Source organism: Eriocheir sinensis, unplaced genomic scaffold, assembly GCF_024679095.1.
Source record: "Eriocheir sinensis breed Jianghai 21 unplaced genomic scaffold, ASM2467909v1 Scaffold217, whole genome shotgun sequence".
Taxonomy (NCBI): domain Eukaryota; kingdom Metazoa; phylum Arthropoda; class Malacostraca; order Decapoda; family Varunidae; genus Eriocheir; species Eriocheir sinensis.
Genome location: NW_026111518.1, coordinates 53,784 through 60,805, shown reverse-complemented (window position 1 = coordinate 60,805; position 7,022 = coordinate 53,784).

The window sequence follows — 7,022 nt, the reverse complement described above, 5'->3', positions numbered from 1 at the left end:
TCTTGTATAACTTCAAGAAAGTCCTCGGCTTCCAGGTCACCCACTAGATCTTCCCAGTCTATATTCCTATAATTAAAGTCCCCCATTACGCAGACATTTCTACTCATACTCGCCCTGCCAATCTCCTGTAGTAATATACTCGTGTCCTGCCTGTTAAGGTTGGGTGGCCTGTATATAACTCCTCGAGTTAGTTTTCTTTCCCTTTGTAAACGTCCACCCAAACTGATTCTGAATCCATGTTAGTTTTGACTGAGTTGTTAACTAAACATTTAAGTGAGTCTTTAACATATAGCGCAACTCCACCTCCCTTTCTGCCCCTTCTGTCTTTGTGAAACATCTGATAACCCGTTATTTCAAATTCTGACCTAAAATTTCTATTATCAGTGTCTATCCATGTCTCAGTGATCGCTATTATGTCAAAATTTTCTGAACAAGCTTCACCCCTTAGTAAGTATATCTTGTTTCTGAGGCTCCTGCTGTTAGTATAGAAGATTCTTAGCCCGTCCTCTGTTACTCCTCTAGAATTACTTCTAAGCTGCCTGGTTATATTATGAGCTAGATGTCCCCTCCCATTACTCCTCCCATTGCTCCCATTACTCCTCCCCCCCTCGCCTATACTAAAAAATCCCTCAGGGTACCAAGTGCTCGCTCAAGGGAGTCTGAGAGAGCCTCAACACCCTTGAACGTCAAGTGTATCCCGTCACGGGCGTAGAGGGCGTCGTTGCCAAAGAAGAGGTCCCAATTGTCGACGAACAGCCACCCATTGCGCTCGCAGTGCTCAGCAAGTCTGCTGTTCACTGCTATCGCCCTGGACAGCCATCCACCGCCAACGCCCCTCCTTGGCAGGACGCCACACACTACTGGCGACCCACCAGCGTCACGTATCCTGCCTAACAATTCTCTAAAACGCCTGAGAAGGTCCTCGCTTGGCACACGAGAAACGTCGTTTCCGCCACAGCTGAGAAAGACAATGGGGTTCGATCCCCGCTTGCCATACACGCCTCCATCCGGTCTGATATATGGCCCACCCCTGCCCATGGGCAACCCCCCCTCGTCCTGGGCTGATCCTTGGAGCAAAAATGCCTGTCAACAGAACGAACCTGACTATCACCCACAACAAGAACCCGACGGGCGGCAGGGGGGCCCGGAGGGGTGGGTGAAGGGGAGGGAGAGCAGGAAGGAGGGAGGGACCTGCTGTGAAGAACGAGGAGAAATTGTGGAAGAGGTGGAAGGTGGAAAGGGGGAGGAGGAGGAGGAAGAGGAAGAAGGAGAAAGGGAGGGTGAGGTGGTGGAGGGAGGAACGGACGAGGAGAGGGAGGAGGAAGAGGGGGAAAGGGAAGGTAAGGGACAGGTGTTGGAGGGAGGGACGAGCGAGGAGGCGGAGGACAAGGAGGAGAAAGAGAGGGAGGAGGAGGAGGAGGAGAGGGCGGGAAGAGGGGAGAGGGGACGGAAGAGGAAGGCGAGGTGGAGGCGGAGGAGGAGGAGGGGAGGGGAGGAGGAGGAGGAGGGGAGGAGGAGGAGGAGGAAGGAGTAGGTGAAAGGGAGAGTGAGGTGGGGGAGGCACGGACGAGGAGAGGGAGGAGGAAGAGGGAAGGGAAGGTGAAGGACAGGTGTGGGTGGGAGGGACGAGCGAAGAGGCGTAGGACAAGGAGGAGAAATAGGGAGAGGAGGAGGAGGAGGAGGGTAAGGGGAGAGGGAGAGGGGGACGGAAGAGGAAGGAGGAGGAGGAAGAGGAGGAAGAAGAGGAGAAGGAGGGGTGGGAAGCGGGGAGATCGGAGATGGTCGAGGAGGAGGAGGAGGAGGAGGATGGGAAGGGTTGTGTGTGGGTGAAGACAATACTAGAGGGGAGGAGGACGAGGAAGAAGAGGAAGATTAAGGGGAGGAGGTTGTGTGTGTATGCCCGGCGGTGGTGTCTGTTTTTGTGTGTGTGTGTGTGCTCGGCGGTGGTGTCTGTGGTTGTGTGTGTTTTCCTGGCGGTGGTGTCTGTGGTTGTGTGTGTATGAACGTCGGAGGTGTCTCTTTTTGTGTGAGTGTGTCTGCTCGACGGTGGTGTCTGTGGTGTTGTGGGTTTTTTCCCGGCGGTGGTGTCTGTGGTTGTGTGTGTGTGCCCGGCGGTGGTGTCTGTGGTTGTGTGTGTGTGCCCGGCGGTGGTGTCTGTTGTTGTGTGTGTGTGTTTGGCGGTGGTGACTGTTGTTGTGTGTGTGTGCCCGGCGATGGTGTCTGTTGTTGTGTGTGTGTGTCCTTGACGGTGGTGTCTGTTGTAGTGAGTGTGAGTGCCCGGCGTTGGTGCCTGATGTTGTGTGTAAGTGCCCTGCGGTGGTATCTGTCGTTGTGTGTGTGTGCTCGACGGTGGTGTCTGTGTTGATGTGTGAGTGCCCGGCAGTGGTGTCTGTTGTTGTGTGTGTGTGCCCGGCAATGGTGTCTGTTGTTGTGCGTGTGTGTGCCCGGCGGTGGTGTCTGTTGTGTGTGTGTGCCCGGCGGTGGTGTCTGTTGTTGTGTGTGTGTGCCCGGCGGTGTTGTCTGTTGTTGTGTGTGTGTGCTCGGCGGTGTTGTCTGTTGTTGTGTGTGTGTGCCCGGCGGTGGTGTCTGTTGTTGTGTGTGTGTGCCCGACGGTGGTGTCTGTCGTTGTGTGTGTGTGTGTCTGGCGGTGGTGTCTGTTATTGTGTGTGTGCCCGGCGGTGGTGTCTGTTGTTGTGTGTGTGTGCCCGGCGGTGGTGTTTGTTGTTGTGTGTGTGTGCCCGGCGGTGGTGTTTGTTGTTGTGTGTGTGGCCGGCGGTGGTGTCTGTTGTTGTGTTTGTGTACCCGGCGGTGGTATGTGTTGTTGTTTGTGTGTGCTCGGCGGTGATGTCTGTCGTTGTGTGTGTGTGCCTGGTGGTGGTGTCTGTCGTTGTGTGTGAGTGCCCAGCTGTTGTGTCTGTCGTTGTGTGTGTGTGCCTGGCGGTGGTGTCTGTTGTTGTGAGTGTGTGCTCATCGTTGGTGTCTGTGGTTGTGTGTGTGTGCCCGGCGGTGGTGTCTGTTGTTGTGAGTGTGTGCTCATCGGTAGTGTCTGTGGTTGTGTGTGTGTGCTCGGCGGTCGTGTCTGTTGTTGTGTGTGTTTTCCCGACGGTGGAGTCTGTGGTTGTGTGTGTGTGACCGGCGGTGGTGTCTGTTCTTGTGTGTGTGTGTACCCGGAGGTGGTGTCTGTTGTTGTGTGTGTTTGCTCGGCGGTGGAATCTGTTGTTGTGTTTGTGTGCCCGACGGTCTTGTCTGTTGTTGTGTGTGTGTGCCCGGAGGTGGTGTCTGTTGTTGTGTGTGTGTGCCCGGCGGTGGTGTTTGTTGTTGTGTGTGTGTCCGGCGGTGCTGTCTGTTGTTGTGTGTGTGCCCGGCGGTGGTGTTTCTTGTTGTGTGTGTGTGCCCGGCGGTGGTGTCTGTTGTTGTGTTTGTGTGCCCGGCGGTGGTGTCTGTTGTTGTGTGTGTTTGCCCGGAGGTGGTGTCTGTTGTTGTGTGTGTGTGCCCGGCGGTGGTGTTTGTTGTTGTGTGTGTGTCCGGCGGTGCTGTCTGTTGTTGTGTTTGTGTGCCCGGCGGTGGTGTCTGTTGTTGTGTGTGTGTGCCCGGAGGTGGTGTCTGTTGTTGTGAGTGTCTGCCCGGCGGTGGTGTTTGTTTTTGTCTGTGTGTTTCCGGCGGTGGTGTCTGTTGTAGTGTGTGTGTGCCCGGCGGTGTTGTCTGTTGTTGTGTGTGTGTGCCCGGCGGCGGTGTCTTTTGTTGTGTGTGTGAGCCCGGCGGTGGTGTCTGTTGTTGTGTGCCCGGCGGTGGTGTCTGTTGTTGTGTGTGTGTCTCCGGCGGTGGTGTCTGTTGTTGTGTGTGAGTGCCCGGCGGTGGTGTCTGTTGTTGTGTGTGTGTCCACGGCGGTGGTGTCTGTTGTTGTGTGTGTGTCCCCGGCGGTGGTGTCTGTTGTTGTGTGTGTGTTCCCGGAGGTGGTGTCTGTCGTTATGTGTTTATTTGTCCGGCGGTGGTGTCTGTTGTGTTGTGTGTTTGAACGGCGGTGGTGTTTTTTTTGTGTGTGTGCCAGGCGGTGGTGTCTGTTGTTGTGTTTGTGTGCCCTGCGGTGGTGTCTGTTCTTGTGTGTGTGTGCCCGGAGGTGGTGTCTGTTGTTGTGTGTGTGTGCCCGGCGGTGGTGTCTGTTGTTGTGTTTGTGTGCCCGACGGTCTTGTCTGTTGTTGTGTTTGTGTGCCCGGCGGTGGTGTCTGTTGTTGTGTGTGTGTGCCCGGCGGTGGTGTCTATTGTTGTGTGTGTGTGTGTGCCCGGCGGTGGTGTTTGTTGTTGTCTGTGTGTCCGGCGGTGGTGTCTGTTGTTGTGTTTGTGTGCCCGGCGTTGGTGTCTGTTGTTGTGTGTGTGTGCCCGGAGGTGGTGTCTGTTGTTGTGAGTGTGTGCCCGGCGGTGGTGTTTGTTTTTGTCTGTGTGTTTCCGGCGGTGGTGTCTGTTGTTGTGTGTGTGTGTCCGGCGGTGGTGTCTGTTGTTGTGTGTGTGTGTCCGGCGGTGGTGTCTGTTGTTGTATGTGTTTGCCCGGCAATGGTGTCTGTTGTTGTGTGTGTGTGTGTGTGCCCATCGGTGGTATCTGTTGTTGTGTGTGTGTGCCCGGCGGTGGAATCTGTCGTTGTGTGTGTGCTCGGCGGTGGTGTCTGTTGTTTTTAGTGTGTGCTCGGCGTTGGTGTTTGTTGTTGTGTGTGTGTGCCCGGCGGTGTTGTCTGTTGTTGTGTGTGTGTGCTCGGCGGTGTTGTCTGTTGTTGTGTGTGTGTGCCCGGCGGTGGTGTCTGTTGTTGTGTGTGTGTGCCCGACGGTGGTGTCTGTTGTTGTGTGTGTTTTTCCGACGGTGGAGTCTGTGGTTGTGTGTGTGTGCCCGGCGGTGGTGTCTGTTGGTGTGTCTGTGTGCCCGGCGGTGGTGTCTGTTCTTGTATGTGTGTGTGCTCGGTGATGGTGTTTGTTATTGTGTGTGTGTGTGTGCCCGGCGGTGGTGTCTGTTGGTGTGTCTGTGTTCCCGGCGGTGCTGTCTGTTGTTGTGTGTGGGTGTGCTCGGTGATGGTGTCTGTTGTGTGTGTGTGTGCTCTGCGTTGGTGTCTGTTGTTGTTTGTGTGTGCTCGGCGGTGGTGTCTGTGGTTGTGTGTGTGTTCCCGGCTGTGGTGTCTGTCTTTGTATGTGAGTGCAGGGCGATGGTGTCTGTTATTGTGTGTGTGTGTGTGGGTGGGTGGGTTTTAGTGATCGGCAGTGGTGTCTTTTGTTGTGTGTGTGAGTGCCCGGCGATGGTGCCTGATGCTCGGTGTAAGTGCCCTGCTTTGGTGTCTGTCGTTGTGTGTGTGTGCTCGACGGTGGTGTCTGTGTTGGCGTGTGTGTGCCCGGCTGTGGTGTCTGTTGTTGTGTGTGTGTGCCCGGCGGTGGTATGTATTGTTGTTTGTGTGTGCTCGGCGGTGATGTCTGTCGTTGTGTGTGTGTGCCTGGTGGTGGTGTCTGTCGTTGTGTGTGAGTGCCCAGCTGTTGTGTCTGTCGTTGTGTGTGTGTGCCTGGCGGTGGTGTCTGTTGTTGTGAGTGTGTGCTCATCGGTGGTGTCTGTGGTTGTGTGTGTGTGCCCGGCGGTGGTGTCTGTTGTTGTGAGTGTGTGCTCATCGGTAGTATCTGTGGTTGTGTGTGTGTGCTCGGCGGTCGTGTCTGTTGTTGTGTGTGTTTTCCCGACGGTGGAGTCTGTGGTTGTATGTGTGTGACCGGCGGTGGTGTCTGTTTTTGTGTGTGTGTGTGTGCTCGGCGGTGGTGTATGTGGTTGTGTGTGTTTTCCCGGCGGTGCTGTCTGTGGTTTTGTCTGTATGCCCGGCGGTGGTGTCTGTTTTTTTTTGTGTGTGTGTGCTCGGCGGTGGTGTCTGTGGTTGTGTGTGTTTTCCCGGCGGTGGTGTCTGTGGTTGTGTGTGTATGCCCGTCGTTGGTGTCTCTTTTTGTGAGAGTGTGTCTGCTCGGCGGTTGTGTTTGTGGTTGTGTGTGTTTTCCCGGCGGTGGTGTCTGTAGTTGTGTGTGTATGCCCGTCGGTGGTGTCTCTTTTTGTGTGAGTGTGTCTGCTCGGCGGTGGTGTCTGTGGTTGGGTGTGTGTGCCCGGCGGCTGTGTCTGTTGTTGTGTGTGTTTTCCCGGCGGTGGTGTCTGTGGTTGTGTGTGTGCCAGGCGGTCGTGTCTGTTGTGGGGGTGTGCTTGACGGTGGTGTCTGTTGTGTGTGTGTGTGCCCGGCGGTGGTGTCTGTTGTTGTGTGTGTGTTCCCGGCGGTGGTGTCTGTTGTTGTGTGTGTGTGTGCCCGGCGGTGGTGTCTGTTGTTGTGTGTGTGTGCCCGGCGGGGGTGTCTGTTGTTGTGTATGTGTGCCCAGCGGTTGTGTCTGTTGTTGTGTGTGTGTGTGCCCATCGGTGGTGTCTGTTGTTGTGTGTATGTGCTTGTCTGAGGTGTCTGTTGTTGTGTGTGTATGCCCTGCGGTGGTGTCTGTGGTTGTGTGTGTGTATGCCCGGCGGTGGTGTCTGTGGTTGTGTGTGTGTGCCCGGCGGTGGTGTCTGTGGTTGTGTGTGTTTGCCCGGCGGTGGTTTCTGTGGCTGTGTGTGTATGCCCGGCGGTGGTGTCTGTTGTTGTGTGTGTGTATACCCGGCGGTGGTGTCTGTGGTTGTGTGTGTGTGCCCGGCGGTGGTGTCTGTGGTTGTGTGTGTTTTCCCGGCGGTGGTGTCTGTGGTTGTGTGTGTGCCCGGCGGTGGTGTCTGTGGTTGTGTGTGGTTTCCCGGCGGTGGTGTCTGTGGTTGTGTGTGTGTGCCCGGCGGTTTTGTCTGTTGTTGTTAGTGTGTGCCCGGCGGTGGTGTCTGTTGTTGTGTGTGTGTGCCCGGCGGTGGTGTCTGTTTTTGTGTGTGTGTGTGTGTGCCCGGCGGTAGTGTCTGTGGTTGTGTGTGTGTGCCCGGCGGTGGTATCTGTTGTTGTATGTGTTTGCCCGGTAGTGGTGTCTGTTGTTGCGTGTGTGTGTGTGCCCAGCGGTGG